The 17,096-nt window shown below is 36.7% G+C and overlaps 1 protein-coding gene and 1 long non-coding RNA gene across 3 annotated transcripts in view; one reads left to right on the forward strand and one right to left on the reverse strand.

Annotated features, from left to right (window-relative positions):
* The window catches only part of LOC131432661 (uncharacterized), a 711,303-nt gene that overhangs the window by 269,602 nt on the left and 424,605 nt on the right, over positions 1-17,096 (reverse strand). The gene's annotated exons all lie outside the window — the stretch shown is intronic.
* LOC131432663 (uncharacterized) lies at positions 12,301-13,673 on the forward strand. Its single transcript, XR_009229933.1, has 3 exons — positions 12,301-12,941; positions 13,011-13,117; positions 13,188-13,673. It is a non-coding gene; the product is annotated as an uncharacterized LOC131432663 (long non-coding RNA).

Below are 17,096 nucleotides of genomic sequence, written 5' to 3' on the forward strand. Positions count from 1 at the left end.
TCACGTGAAAGAACAACAAGACAACCAGTCTATTGAGTGCTTTAAGGGGATATTCATCAGCCAGGGCAATGTTAACTGTACGCACAGATAGGCAAATGATTGCTGAGTTAACACTTGAAATAGCTGTGCGAGTAGAGCGCATACAGATTTGCATATGTTTAAACATGTTACAACCAGTCGTAATAAATTAAAAGCCAACGGCCCTTTTTTGATATGCTTGGTAGTAAACTCAGAAAAAAGTAAGTTTGCAATATGGTAATACTCGCCCACTTGTTGCAGGGACGATAAAACATACTTAGAAACGCTCAAATTGGAAGTTCTTCCCCGCCCGCCGTGTATACCAAGCACGGCATCCTTCCGATTTCGTATTTATTCCAGTCAATGCAGCTTGGCCTGGCTTGATCAGCACTTCTACAATTACGACGAATTTTAAAAAAATGGATCGATACGTGGATTGCGGTCAAGTCTGTCGAATTTTTCTAAAGCAGCTTCCGTGATTTGTCAGAAAGATGTGAGAAAGTGGTGGTTAGTGATTGGCAATACTTTGAATAATGAATTTGTAACCATTTTGTGGCAATAAAGCTTCAAATTTCGAAAAACACGACACGAACTTATAGATACTCAGAAATCAAAGTTTTTTCATATCGTTTATTTATACCCGACTTTAACTTAATTTTGGTCGGTCGCCGGGTTTGTATCCAAAAGTGAGCGGGGTGTGATATTATGTGCAAGAATCAAATGTTTTTACCTTTTTTTTATATATATAAAAAAAATAGGTATAGAATTCGCTCAAACTTTCGAAAAAATTTCCAAGGCCCGGAGGGCCGAATGTCATATACCAATCGATTCAGCTCGACGAACTGAGCAAATGTCTGTGTGTGTGTGTGTGTGTCTGTATGTGTGTTTTTTTTTTTATAAAAAATTTTTTTATTCAGGCCAATTTGCGTACAAGCTTTACGTGGCCGAATGAGCCATGTTTTTATTAGCTAAAATAATTTTTTTGCCGTTGGATCTCGTTGTCACCCTTTTTCTAGGGGGAGAGGAGCTTCCATTTTTATCTTGCGATGAGTGAGGGGCACTTTGTTCGTGGCTCGTCTCGTCCTCCATTGCCGCATCGGTGATGTCGTTGTTGGTTTCCGTTTTTTCTTCGTTTTCCTTGTAATTCGTATTCTTGGGTTGGTTGTTAGTTGCTGTAGACGCGCCTTGTTGTGCATTAATTGCAGTTGTTGGTGGGTTTGATGGTACAACAGAAGTAATGCGCTCACTAGTTTCCGTTGTTGGGCGGTTGTCCTTATTTTTGTTTAAAGATGTCCTTTTTGCAGTTTCAGTGCAAGGTTTGCCGTAGTGTGCAGGTTGTTCACAAAACTGACATGTAACCAGTTGATGTTCATACGTAATCAGCGTTTTACACGGATGTATCCCGTGTCTTGATCACAAATGATGTAAGATGGAATTTCGTCTCGTCCTCCATTGCCGCATCGGCGATGTCGTTGTTGGTTTCCGTTTTTTCTTCGTTTTCCTTGTAATTCGTATTCTTGGGTTGGTTGTTAGTTGCTGTAGACGCGCCTTGTTGTGCATTAATTGCAGTTGTTGGTGGGTTTGATGGTACAACAGAAGTAATGCGCTCACTAGTTTCCGTTGTTGGGCGGTTGTCCTTATTTTTGTTTAAAGATGTCCTTTTTGCAGTTTCAGTGCAAGGTTTGCCGTAGTGTGCAGGTTGTTCACAAAACTGACATGTAACCAGTTGATGTTCATACGTAATCAGCGTTTTACACGGATGTATCCCGTCTTGATCACAAATGATGTAAGATGGAATTGCTTTACGTAGTTGCATACGTACTACTCGCACGCCATTCCGGATACCCGGAAAAAAATTCCGCCATACTTCCCTTTCGATGGAAAGAACTTCACCGTACTGCGACATACTCTTCCGAACATACCCATCGCTGGTCTGCGGGGGAAGGTCATGCACGCGTACTTCTATGGCATTGTCCACCATGTACACAGGGATTTTATATTTAACATTGTCATGATCAATACTGTGCACCCCGTTATTAACCGAAGCAAATGCAATTGCATCTTTTTCACGTTTGAACATAATGTACACACAGTTAGACGCCTTGTTGAATTGAATCTCACTTACATCAGTAACGTTTAGATGCATTCGTTCCTTAAGCAAGATTTCAATTTCGGTTGCTGCTGGCCTAACTTTGCAGCGCTTGAAATCAATACAAATTGAATTTGGCCTTGTAGGCCAAGTTTCAGGCTTTGTTAAATCGTATTTGCCCATTTCGTACACTCTATTGTTCACTACACTGTATTGTCTTTGTTTCTATCGTCTCGACCGTAAGCAATTGTCGACCGTGTCTGATGAGATGCCAGCACGAACTGCTGTATGTGTGTTGTCAACTAAGAGGTCGAGATCTCAGAGATGGCTGGACCGATTTTGATCAAACTAGTCGCAAATGAAAGGTCTCCCCGTCACCCAGAACGCTATTGAATGGTTTTGAGATCGGATGTTTACTTTTTGAGTTATACGAAGTTTTATGTTTTTTGACAGTATCTGTCACATTTGACCTTGAAAACAGAATATGTTTCCAGACTTAGATTTCGCTCGGTAATACCTATCCAACAAGCCATAGATTGTTAAAATCCGTCCATTTTTAACGGAGATATCGATATTTTTGTGTAAGCCTTATTCCAGTAGAAGGAATTTTGAGCGCTGTATGAAAAAGCAATGCTTGGGAGCAACGGAAAACACGATTTTTTATACTGTTACATATAATTGTTTCTAAGTACCAAAAAGACTGTTACAGCATTACAGCATCCTTTTTTATGACAATTTGCCTCGGACCAATTTTAGCACGGTTCATTTTTGGCAACATAATCTTTCGAATATGGCATATGTAAACCAGATGATACCAGCATTATCGAGTTGGAAGTAATTCCATAATTATATTGATTTAAACTATTTACAGCAATAAATGCTGGAAGAACATGACTTCCATATACCATACGACTCAGTTCGTTGAGATCAGCAAATGCGTGTGTGACAAATAATTTCACTTAATTTTTTCGGAGATGGTTAAACCGTTTTCTACAAACTCAGATTCATATGAAAAGTCGTATACTCCCAAACAAGGTTCCTGAATTACGTTTGGATCCGTCTTCTGATTGCGGAACCACAGGATGATATGAGAAACGAAATTAAAATAATGCAATTAATTTTTCTCGTAGATGGCTGAACCGATCTAAGATTCAAATGAAATCTAAGAATCATCTATGATTCAAATGAGAGGTCTTAAAATCCTATAAAACCTCTTACTTTTTAGTCAGAAGTCTGGTTTAGAAAATGCAGGGTGATTAGTATAAAAATGTCCATTTCACATAAATTAATCAGGTTTATCGGGTTTGCAGATTTGGATAGTCGATTACCAAATAAATTTATTTCAGTTTGAGCGGTATTCGTTTTTGGATTCGGAATGTACCCCCAAATTTTAATTCGCACTACAATTTCTCAAAGATGTCTACACACTCCTCAGGTGAATTTAACTGATTTCGGCTACACCGATTTTAGAATTCCGGTTCCAGTATCGAATCGATTCTCAAAGCTCAATCATTTTCTCAAAAAAGACCAAATCGAACTTCAAAAACAAATATTACAGGACTTAAGGTCCCATACAAAATTGGTGAATTTTATCCGATTCTGGAATTACAGATGATGAGTTTATAAATGTCATGTAAATTGTTTGGCGTAATAATTTATGGCCATTCGAATCATTTTGGGCTATGCTAATTCCTGAATACCGGCACTGGAAGTACCATAAATAATGACGAAAAACTCTAAAGTGAAACTTACTTCGACATCTCATGGAATGTTCAATCGATTGTCGCACGCTAAGATTGAAATTCGACATGTTTTGCAGTTTCGGCATTACAGGGTAATGAGTGATTAAAATCTCAATTTGCCGTTTGAAACGACGATAATTAAAATAATGTCATGAGAACTAAAACACCTAAGAATATCCATGCAAAAACACATGCGTATTGATAAAAAAAGGTATCATCTCACTGCTAGGTGGATTAATCACGTTTTTTATAACTCATCGCCATTTTATGAACAAATCATCATCTATACGAAAAATAAACGGTGTCGTGTCGCAGACGAAAATGTAACAACATGGCTGCGCGACGCTCATTATTATCGAACGCAGTCGGCGCATTGTTTGAAAAAAAAAAATCACACTCTGATTTTTAATTACGATTTTGTTAGAGATTTGAAGCGGCAATTAAAAAAAACGACGATATATACGTTTTGGTCTAAAGATTGTTACTAAGCAAAATAAAACGTGATTCGCTGATATATGAAGCTTATTTTTTAAGACCCAGAAATGCTAAGCGAATGACAGGTTTTATATTTACGTCTGTCGTATTTATATGAAACTAGCTGAATTACCCGGTGTTGCTCGGAAATGTTTCGTGAAGGTGAGGCCGAAAAAAATTCTCGAAGTTGTCCTGCTTAGTGAAATATTCTGATTGTAGTGAAACATAACTTACACGGAAACCCGATCGAACAATACTCCGTTCATGTGCAGATTGCGAATGATCAGTGTCCCATCTCAGGTCTCACAATAATCACAATTTTCATGGTATTCTCGACAAATTGGGTTAGTTTTATATTTGAACCCTTTTGTTAGAAACATTTAAAACACCTTTCTCTCTATAAATACCTTCTAAGTAACCTCAGAGTTTCATATGTATATGTGCTTGTAACGTACTTCCGTACTTCCTCGTCACATTCGACCTACAATACCTTTGGCTTCCATGGCTATTAACACTTACTACTCTCTCCTCTTTATAAAAATTTTTATAACATCATTAATTCCTCAAAATTTTCCATATGATAATGATTATTTTATAACGGAATGCTGTTTAACATCATAACTACATTCGTACTGTAGAATAACGTTTTTATATAATTTATTTTACCAAGGTTTCAACCATTTTGGTCGTTCATCGGGGAGGAAAACCTGTAGAATAACGTTTCAGTTCATACAAATGTTGTTGTAGACTTATTTCCATCACCTTGAGTCGACTGTTTTCTCAATTTACTTAAAAAAAGCACATTGATTGTATGATTTCGTCAATTCAGATCAATGTTGAGAATACGTATTCCCCCTCCCTCTTCTGAATATTTTCGTGAATCTCATTTAGTTGCTAGGAATATACTGTACTCGTAAAGAATTACCAATTTTTCGTAAGACCCGATCAATTTTCCCTTACACTTTCCATGTTTGGGGCACTTACTCCAATCTCTCACCCTCAAAATAGCCTTATAATCTATTTTGATTTAACTTCCTTTTGTCAGTGAACTTACTACAGATCTCCTCCATGATTACCCTGAGTAGTGTAGGAAGTATCTGTGCTTTTAAAAAAATATCGATTCCCACCTTTGGTACATGTCCCTTAGTTCTTTGGATTTCCCGACAAAATGGGACTAGATCTTTTGAAATTATTTAAAGAAAATTACGTTGCACTCGAATTAACAACAGCAGTACTATTTACTACGACCTTGAAATTCTTGCCACTCTCTTGTTTTACAAAAAATGGAAGGTGAAAATGTATTTTCAAAAACCCCTTCTTCTAGTCTAATTGTCGATTCTCTTCAAATTACATAAATTTCGTCATTGACCCCCTCCCCCATGTTAAAGACACTTGCTACACACTGTCTCCCCTGAAAATGTCCTAATGATCATCTCTGAAGAGCAAGAAGTATCTGTGCCAAATTTGATAGCAATACGCACAGTAGTTCCGTCGTTATGCCGTTACAAACATCACATCCCCTTTTTAGAGGGACGTACTACATCCACTCCATACGAATACCCTTATAATCATATCTAAGTTGCGCAAAAAGTATCTATGGTCTTCAAAACGTATCGATTCTCTTCAAATTAAATATTTTTTTTCATTATCCCTGTTAAGGATAGTTGCTACGCTCTGTCCCCCATAAAAATACCCTTACATCTATCTTTGAAGAGCAAAAATCTACTATGCCAAGTGTGATAGCAATCTGTTCGGTAGTTTCAGAGTTATGCCGTTACATCCCCCTTTTTAAAGGCACTTGCTACATCCACCCCCCCATATATGTATATATCATATCTAAGGTATGGAAAGTGTTTGCATGATCTTCAAAAATTATCGATTCTTGTCAAATTTTATGATTTTTTTTTCTTGCCCCTCCTGTTAATGATACTTGCTACGCTTCCTCCCCTATAAAAATACCTTTATGACTTTTTTTGAAGAGCAAGAATAACTGTACCAAATGTTATAGCAATTCGTGCAATAGTTCTGGAATTATGCCGTTACAAACATTGCACTCCTTTTTTAGAGGCACTTACTACTCCCTCTCCTAACAGAATATCCTTATAATCTTATCTAAGTTGTCCAAAAAGTGTCTTCAAAAAGTACCGATTCTCGTCAAATTAGATAATTTTTTATGACCACCTTTGTTAAGGACACTTGCTACGCTTCCTCCCCCCATTTAAATATTCTTATAACCATCTCTGAAGAGAAAGAAGCACATGTCCCAAGTAACATTTTTAATACTAATAAATACTTGTAGCTATCTTCAATGCTACATAATAAATCTTGCATTAAAACTTTAAACTCCACGAAAGCCAACTGAAAACCTCTATAAGAGCATGTTCCTGCCAAGTGGACCATTCTTCATAAGGTTTATAAAGCAAAGTGAAGAATCATCATAAAGCTGCGTTAAAACTTCAAATTCAAGAAAATTTTGAAACCAGCTTTACGATCAACATTAAATTTATTTGGATGGAATAAATTCCACTATGAATAAACTGTCGTTTTGGTAATACTTTTCTTGATTATATGTGTGTCATATCTGCTTTGAATGCAATCAGTAACAATTTATTGGATTTTATTTACAAGTTTGAGGTTTTACTGAACGTAAAAACTTCATGCGCTTTTATTTTTATCGTGAACTAGCTGGCCCGTCGAACTTCGTCTCGCCTGAAATTATTTTTTTAAATTTGTGTTTTCGGACAGCAGAGTTGTCAAACGTTGATGTTTCTTTCCATTATTTTACTGATTACTTGGCTTACAATAAACGAATTACGACAAATTCATATCCAACATCATGAATTATTGTGGATATGTTCAATGCTTTTGTTACGCAAAAACTAAACAAATGCACCGTTTGCCATCTCATCCTTCGAGTCAGTGTATTGAACAGATATTGTATATCTCTCTCAAACTAAAGATTTGACATGTGGGATGATGGATTTGATTGAATCATATCTGACTGGTCGTAGTATGACCGTGCAAATTGGCGACTGCGTTACTCCATCATTCATCGTGAGCTCTGGCATTCCTCAGGGAAGCCATCTAGGACTATTCATATTTCTGATATATCTAAATGATCTAAATTTCGCATGCAATGCATGAAGCTATCATTCGCCTACGATTTCAAGCTGTTTCATCTCATCAAATATCTGAAAGACTCAAACTTCTTGCAGTCACAGTTGGATGTATTTTTTAACTGGTGCAACGTCAACAGAATGGTTATAAACGCCTTCAAATGTTTCGTTATCTCCTTCTCTCGTAAACGAACCACGATCATGTATGATTACACTATTTCGCAAGCTGTACTAAAACGGGAGACATCAAATAAGGATCTAGGAGTGTTATTGGATTCAAAACTTAGTTTCAAAGATCACATAGAATCTCTAAAGCATTAAAGATGCTAGGATTCATCTTTCGCATCTCAAAAAATTTCAATAACATATATTGCCTGAAATCGTTATATTGCGCTCTAGTTCGTTCTACACTGGAGTATGCTGTTGTTGTTTGGGCACCATATTACCAAACTGATAAGCTGCGCATTGAAACTGTTCAGCGCAAGTTCAATCGTTTTGCTTTGCGTCGCCTGCCCTGGAGAGATCCATTTAATCTTCCAAGCTACGAAAATCGTTGCAGGCATACACTTCGATTTGCTATCTGTCCGCCGTGATACACAAAAAGCTGTTTTCGTCGCGGATCACATCCAATGTCGAATTGATAGTGCAGATCTCCTACAACAGCTAAGTTTTGACATTCTTCGGCGTAATTTGCTGTTTAATCCCTTTCTCAGAATTCCTCGTGCTAGAACTAACTATGGCTTCAATGAACCGTTTTCGAGTATGTGCCGCGTATTCAATACTTGCTCTGATGAATTTGATTTCAATTTATCTCGTAACACCATTAAAACCCGTTATCTCCGAATCTTTTCCCGCTAGTTTTATTTACATGATTAGACGATATGAATAGTTGTTAGTTAGCTTTGTAGTTTAAATAAGGGTGGGTAACTAAAGATTTCGTTATGTATCATTTGGTCAAATGTTATCTGTTGATACAAAAGATAGGAAGGTTTTATGCCGGCTGGAGAAGGAGAACCAAAATCTCAGCTCCAGCAGGCTTTTCCCTTGCTCCTAAATAAAAAAATTAACAGATGGATGAAAAAGAGATGACCAAGATAAATACTTTAAATTGACCCCACAAATTTCCAAAAGCAGCCCTCGGGGATGGTTGTTTGTCATTGAATGTTAAGACTTATTTGTACTGAAGACGTTTAAAAATTTGATAGCAAATCCTTAGGGATTATCGAAAATAATAAACTAATTTTGAACGGTTGTCCATAACTTGCTTCACCGCTAGTGATATTATTTAGTCGTGTTTGATGAATGTTCGTAGCAGGATAATGACAGGATCAATTTTCGATTAACGAATTAGCGATAAAATGAAAAATACTTGGACATTCGAAAGTTCAAATTACCATTTTATTAAATATTGTGTCCATTAACTTTGATATGAACGCTGGATTCGTTCAAGAATTGTATCAAAAGGTCTCTCATTCGTCTAGCGGAGTGAACATGAGGAGGGATTATACCAGTATTCTTCTTATCGTTAAAGCCAATGTATAAAACAGCAGATCTCACAACTAATGGTTCTTACATGCCACGATTTCTCCTTCAGATATGATATTCACGATTCCCATATGGTAATTCGTCAAATAATCCAAAGTTCGGAAAATGAAATGATTTGACTTAAGCAGCTTACAAATGTCATGAATACCATCCGTTTTGAAGTAAACCACTCTTGAAAACTCACCCGAATCGGCTGAACAAACTTCAGCATGCTAAATGCAAGGAAAATATTTTCATCTGAACTCATTATTTCAACAGCAGAATCCTATCATTGATACGTAAAAAAATCGTTACATAATTTGAATTGTTCAACTCACGCCCACGATGGCCAACATAATTCATCTAACTACATCTACTGGTAAATGACATTAGAACTTGTGTTTCTGTTTACGGTATAGCTAAAACAGTCATTTGGCAAGTAATGATTTTGCTACCCTATTAAGCACGTGTTTCCAAATGACGAATCAATCATGCATGTAAAATCTCTACCCAAATCTACTCGTTGCGCGCCAAACGATTTTCCAAAGATCTAGTATTCTTTTCTTCAACGGCGAAATACTGAGCATCTCCTTGCGCGCCAAACATCAATTGTAGATCTAGCAATCATTGGCGACTTTTTCAGTGGAAAATTCCATTGTCCATACAAAATAACTTTATTGGTTTTTCCCACTTTTCCGGTAAGTTTTCCTAATTTTTTTGATGTACGAACCCGGTGGGGGTAAAAACTGATCAAACAAAAAAAAAAGCATCTCAATCCGTCCATCCGTTCTTACGTGATGCGATTACAAAGAATGATCTCTGCATTTTTATATATATAGATGTATGGATAAAAATAAGAATTATAACTAATCGCCTTGAAATAAATACGGTTTTTGCGAAAGTCTCCATGATTTGTGAAAATTATTTTCTGTGATTTATCGTCTTTTTTGTATAAAACTATTTCGTGGCGATAAAACTTGTGCATACGTTATTTTTAGTCCAGTTGTTAGTCTAGGTAAAAGGTTTTATAGAAGCTTTAAGAACTATGATATTACTTGTCAAAAGCGACACTTATTATAGTTGTTATAAAACAAGTAGTGATTGAACAATCAATTACAAAACTCCTATAAATTATAATCAAAACCATAAGGCATTCGAATTGTTACTTGGGGTGCCAGGTTCGATAGGAATTTGTTAAGTAGTTTCAAAGTTATGCAATTACAAACATTATACCCCCCTTTTTAAAGGCACTTGCTACATCCATCCCCTATTAAATCATATCTACGGTATGCCAAATGTTTCTAAGATCTTCAAAATATATCGATTTTCGTCAAGTTATATGTATTTTTTCATTACTCCTCCTTGTTAATGACATTTGCTACGTTTCCTCCCCCCATAAAAATACGCTTATGCCCATCTCTGAAGAGCAAGAAGTGCCAAGTTTGATAGCAATCCGTTCAGTAATTCCGGAGTTATGCCATTACAAACATTACACTCCCCTTTTTAAAGACACTTGCTACATCCACCCCTCATATAATCATATTTAATATATGTAAAATGTTTCTACGGTCTTTAAAACGTATCGATTTTTGTCAAATTATATGAATTTTTCCATGACCCCTCTTTTTTTTATGACACTTGCTACGCTCTCTCCCCTATGAAAAAACACCTTAAACCATCTTTGAAATGCAAGAAGTACCTGTGCCAAGTTTGGTGGCAATCCGTTCTGTAGTTCCGAAGTTATGGCGTTACAAACATACAAACTTACATCCATTTTCATATAGATAGATTACAGGTAAGGTAAAATACAGCCGAAAGTAGTTAATAGGGTCAAATCTTTATGTTTACCACAACAAATAAACCGTGACAAACATTACTGCAAATACGATGAATTCTAAGACTCTAGCGCTACAAGTTTTGACAGATTCTCTTTTTTTGCGCACTAGTAAAGGGTGATTTTTGCTGGTATCTTTTTGGCAACACTGTTTTTGACAGATCATGCGTGAATCGTGTCTTGTGTCATTGTTAAACTTGTTCAGTTTGGTTTATAATTAAATCATGAATCGACTTACAACGTTTAACATTTGGTGATCCCCTTTTTTATCGAAAAACTGTGTTCAGTGACGATGCTCATTTCTGGTTGAATGGATACGTCAATAAGCAAAATTGTCGCATCTGGAGTGAAAACCAGCCAAAAGCAATGCAAGAGCTACCAATGCATTCCAGAAAAGTCACCGTTTGGTGTGGATTATGGACCGATGGTGGCATCGCTGGCTACGATGTGCGAACGTCACTGTGAATGGCGAGTGCTATCTTGTGATGATCACGGATTTTTTTGCCCAAAATGGATTGATTGGATATGCCTGACATGTGGTTTCAACAAGACGGTGCCACATCCCACACGGCACGCAAAACAATGACCAAATTGAGTGCCGCCTTCGGTGAACAGTTTACCTCACGTTTTGGGCCCGTCAATTTGCCGCCTAGATCGTGTGATTGAACATATTTGGACTATTGATTGTGGGACCACGATAAGGCTTATGTCTACAAGGATAAACCAGGAACGGTTGACACACTGGAAGCCAATATTGAAGCATTTATTCGTGAAATACCAGCTGATATGTTGGAAAGAGTGTCCCCAAATTGAAACCTGCGCGTGGGTCATCTAAAGCGGAGCCGCGATCAACATTTGCATGAAATCATTATTAAGATTTTATCAATTTTCTCATTTTTTTGTGTTTTTTTAATCAAATCCTACGCCTCTTAAAAAATTACCAAATGGTACAAAAGCCACATGTCGTTTATATAAGTTCAAATCAAAATCTGTTATCAAAACCCTTGAATGACTATTCAAATTCTCCAATCAAGCTATTTTGTATAACTTATAAAACCGAATTCACAAACTAAAAAGTTCAGAATCAGAACTGTTGTCCCAACCCTAGAGCGATACAAACTTTGGATTGGATGTGGGGAGGTGAAAAGAAACACAGGAAACCTAGTTTGATGTTGTTAGAAATAGTATCGGAAAAAGCGGTAAACAGACGACCATCTCCATTCCGGAAAGAATGCCATTTTGCTTTGCGAACTTCGGTTTCGTCGTCCCCCCCGGAAGACGGCAAGACAAGTGTCAAGTATGTATCTACTCCATCAAAGTCCAACCGGGTATCGTGTGTGTGTGTGATACTGATACACCTGTAGAATGCGATGTTGGAGGGAAGGATGTGGGTGCAAGTGAGTGTGCGTTTTATGTGTACATCAAGGCTGATGGATGAAGAACTGCAAGTTATTTCTATTGTTCGTAACATCATGGAACATTAATCAATGCAGAAACCGGAGAAGAAAACCAATTGGATTAACTGGGTGCGGTGAGGGTTCGGCCAGGGGTTAGAGCTTACTCGATTGCTTGTTTTTGTTTTGTTATGTATTGGAATAGTATGTTAATGTTTTTATCCGAGAAAATCCAATCGTTTGTCTTGTTCTTGAGAACGATAACCAGTCGAATTAGAAGATGAAACATGAGCAGGATTGTGATTTGAATCTGTGGAACGGGGGTCAAACATTTTCGAATTCCTAACTAAGAATTTATCTGAATTATTTCACAATTTAACATCGCTATATGAATTCTTTTACTCATTTTCTTCTGCTTTGTGTGGTACAAAATGATTATTATGAAATCTCAATGACATTCCGAACAGTTATTCCCCTGCCCGGAATGATTCAGTAGTAAAATTCCCATGATGGATTTAGCTCGTCACCAATCGACGGCTGTAGACAGTGCAATGCGAGGAACACTCGCTAATGAATTAGTGTTCCAATTAGCACCTGTGACGACTTAGTCAGTCAGATATTCGAACTATAAAATTTTCAAACGCCGATCGTCGGCATGCAGTCTTGAAAGCGATTCGAAGCCATCTTGAACGGAATTGGGGACTGGAGTAGCAGTTTTTTTTGTTTATTGGTGCGAAAATGTTGAAATTGGTAAGTCTATCATCAACAAAAATGGTGATAACTATAGTTCAATGTTACACGAAGAAGTTTCGATTGCAGATGTTTGCGATGTTGTTTGCGTTTGTGCTCTTTGGGAATGCCCGAGCCGATCCTCATCACGAACGACCTATTATTGTTGCGGGACCACCAGTCATTGTGGCGCCAGCGTAAGTTGATTCTCATTGTAGAAGGTGAAATCGATTGAAATAGTAGAGTCATTCAATTTTTTTTTTGCAGAATTCGACGTGCTCCCATCTTAGTACGGCGACCAATCATTGTGCAAAAACCCATTGTGGTTCGTCGTCCGATAGTTGTTCCACCCGCTGTAGTGATAGGTTGAAGATCATAATTTAATTTAAAATCTAATTAAAAAAATAAACAATTCAAAACAGTCTCATGATTTTTTCAATTATATTATAAAATAATTTCTGACACTAATTTAGGCTCATTTTTGACACCAATTAATTCAGATTGTTTCGAGTAGTTAACAAAAGCATGCTTCAGTGTTTATGTCACATACTCGGTATCAATTCTCAAACCAAGCGCTTGACATTTGCGTTGCCTATTTCTATGAGAAGTGTGGTGCCAATTTAAAAAAGATAACCCTTCTTAATCTACTTAGTGAAATTTCCATAGATCTTGGTATCAAATGGATGTGACTTTTGGTTCCGAAGAGAGATTTTATGACAAAAGTCTTGAAATTGCATGAAACGTCGAGATTTACTGTCATCTCGAAAAAAATTGTTTTTGAAAAAATCGACTTTCTGGGACTTATCAAATCAAGTCCCAGAAAGTCGATTTTTAAAAAAAAATATATTATTTTGAGATGACACTAAATCTTGACGTTTCATGCAATTCTAAGAAGTTTGGCATCAAAAAATAATTTTCGATTTCAGAAATATCATACACCTTCCCTCACCCTCACCCCTTACACACATCCGATTTAGCTCAAATTTTGCATGGGGACTTTTTTCGAGGTTCGTAAAAACTTTTGTGCTCTACCGCTTTACGAAATTAGAGATGATCCCAAAATATTGGCACCCTTAAATGAATTAGAGCGGTAAAAAACAACGTGCTTTGTCGGTTACGTCACTTAAACCATCATATCTCCGGAACCAACTGGGTCACAGCCATTTGATCTTCGGTTTAGCTATCTCCGAGAAACTTGCGCGGTAAAAAAACAATGCGTTTTGTCAGTTACGTCACTTATATTATCATATCTCCGGAACCAGAGGTCACAGGAATTCGATCTTCGAACTCGATAAATGGCAAAACAGTAGCTTTCAAACGAGCTTACGTGTATAAAAATCGGTTCAGTCATCTCGGAGAAAATTGAGCGGTAAAAATATCTTCGAAAAGTGCACACACATACATTTTCCGATCTCGTCGAACTGAGTCGAATGGTATATAACACTATGGGTCTCCGAGGCTCCGTTCGAAAGTCGGTTTTTACAACAATTCTAATACCTTTCTATAGGGAAAGGCAAAAAGATGGACCGCTGTGAAATTACGCGTTTATCAGTTCTCAACTCCACAACTGAACGAATGTTTCGTAACTAAGAAAGGCGGGTGGGTAATGTCATAGGTATAACTGGAGGACGTGAATACGATTCGGTTGTTACGAAAAATTTCAAAATCAAAACACGCGAAATCCGCACGAAGTTGAAAAATAAAGCATTACACTACAGTCGGTGTTGAACAGTCGTTCGCACCGCACGCGTATAGCTCTTGGATCCTGGAATTATTTTCTGGCTACCTAGATTTTCATTGATTCAAGGCTTCAGTCTTTTTCAAGGCTACCTGAATCACTAACAGTCTTTTCAAAGGCTAACAATTAGTTAGTCTTTCTCAAAGCTATACAAAAAGTGATATTCTAATATAATCAGTCTTTTTCAAGACTAAGAAATTATTCAGCCTTTTTAAGGATAACTACTCAAAGAACTATTCTTCGAACTAATCAGTCTTTATTAAGACTACCACAAAACCAGTCTTTATCAAAACTTTTGTAAACTAGGAGTCTAATCGAAGACTAATTTAGCCTAGTTAATTTAATTTCAAATTTTATTTATTTCAAAAATGCCTGCGTCCAACCGGAAAGGCAACAAGCCTAAGGCTAAAAATAATTCAATACGGAATAACAACGTCGTTCTGGGAAGAAACAACAATCTATGCCACCAGTGACGGTGATGATTTCCGACTTCAAAGCATTCCGTACTGAGCTTTCTACTTTTCTCCCGGAAGTAAAAGTCTCATTTCAAATCGGACGAAGAGGAGAATGTCGAGTCTTGGTTGATGGATTGGAAGATTATGAACGTCTTATCCGATATTTGTCCGAGAAACTTCATAAATTTTATTCATATGATATACAATCAGACAGACCCTTCAAGGCTGTTTTGAAAGCGGATTATTAAATTAAGTTGTTTGACGTAAAGCCACCAGTCCAGTAATTAAGTCCAGTTTTTGCAATGACTGAGCGGAATGCAAGGAATGCATAAGAACGCAGGTTCGAGTCCTGTCTCTGAGCGTATCTTTTCCCAAAAAATCATCTCTTCTGTTAGTTTTTCATTCATTTAACTTCTCCAATATATGATTCCGCTCAGTCATTGCAAAAACTGTCTTGAAAGGCTTATCAAATGATCAAAGTACTGATAAAATTAAAAATGAACTAAAAGAATTGATTGGTTTTGCCCCTTCCCAAGTAATACTTATGAAAAAAGAGCGAATGGTACTTCTAAACCACGCTCTGGAATTTTCCATGAACTTCACCTAACACACTTCAATCGAAGTGACGCAAACAATTTGAAAACCTTAGAAAAAGTACGTTTCATTTCCCACGTTAAAATTCATTGGGAACATTATAAACGGCATAATCGTATTGCAAACTTAACGCAATGTCGTCGTTGCCAAGACTTCGGCCATGGGACCAAAAATTGTCATATGGATATACGGTGTTTGAATTGTGGTAAATCGCATTCGAAAGACGTTTGTCCAATGAATGAAACCACTGATAAATTTTCATGTTCAAATTGCAATGGAAATCATAAATCTAATTATTTGAAATGTCCTGTCAGGGAAAAAATTTTAAACGCTCGTTATCTTAGACAACAAATCAAATCAACGACCTTAAATTTACAGAACATACCTTAAAATCAAAAGCAGTTACAAATGCCACGCCTAATTCTTTTAAGGCACTTATTTCTTCGAATTCAAAACAAAAAACAGGTACGCCTTCCAATTCTTCTTCTAACGAAAACAGTTTATTGACAGGTAGATCGATCTTCTTCTAATGACAGTTACGCTTTGGTAAAGGGTAGACAAATACCTCTTAATTCTTCTAATGTAAATAATCAAAACACAGGAACGCCTTCCAGTCCATCTTCTAACGAAAACAATATATTAATAGGTAGATCGGCCAAATCATCTTTTTCTAATTGCAGTTACACTGGTGTTACAGGTAGAAATCTACCTACCTATATTCCTTCAATGCCTTATTCTAAACCTTTCTGGAAACTTTCTAAGGTTATTAAGAAACCTCAGAAACTTATTCCCGCTCTTGAGGAAGGAAATCAAATACTTCTTACAAATGGCGAAAAAGCTCAAAAACTTGCTCAGCAGTTCAAGAGTGTCCACAATTTTAATTTGAACGTTGTGAGTCCTATTGAAAATGAAGTCTCACTGAAATATGATCATATTTCAACTCGTGTTATTACCAAATGACATTATTGAGACGAATTTTGATGAAATTAGGTCAATCATTAGGAAACTTAAAAGCATGAAGGCTTCTGGTAATGATGGAATTTTTAATATTCTTATTAAAAATTTCCCGATGTTGCCTTGAGACTCTTGGTTAAAATTTTCAACAAGTGTTTTTCTTTAGCTTACTTCACAAAAAGATGGAAAAATGCTAAAGTATTTCCTATCCTCAAACCTGATAAAAATCCAGCAGAAACATCAAGTTATCGACCAATTAGTTTACTTTCTTCTATCAGTAAACTTTTTGAAAAAATTATCTTGTTGAGAATGATGTCTCATATAAATGAGAATTCAATTTTTTTACCAGATCAGTTTGGATTTCGTCATGAACATTCAACTACTCATCAACTTGAGAGTAGTCAGAGTAACGAACATGATAAAAGCAAATAAATC

The sequence above is a fragment of the Malaya genurostris genome, chromosome 2 (assembly GCF_030247185.1).
Source record: "Malaya genurostris strain Urasoe2022 chromosome 2, Malgen_1.1, whole genome shotgun sequence".
NCBI lineage: Eukaryota > Metazoa > Arthropoda > Insecta > Diptera > Culicidae > Malaya > Malaya genurostris.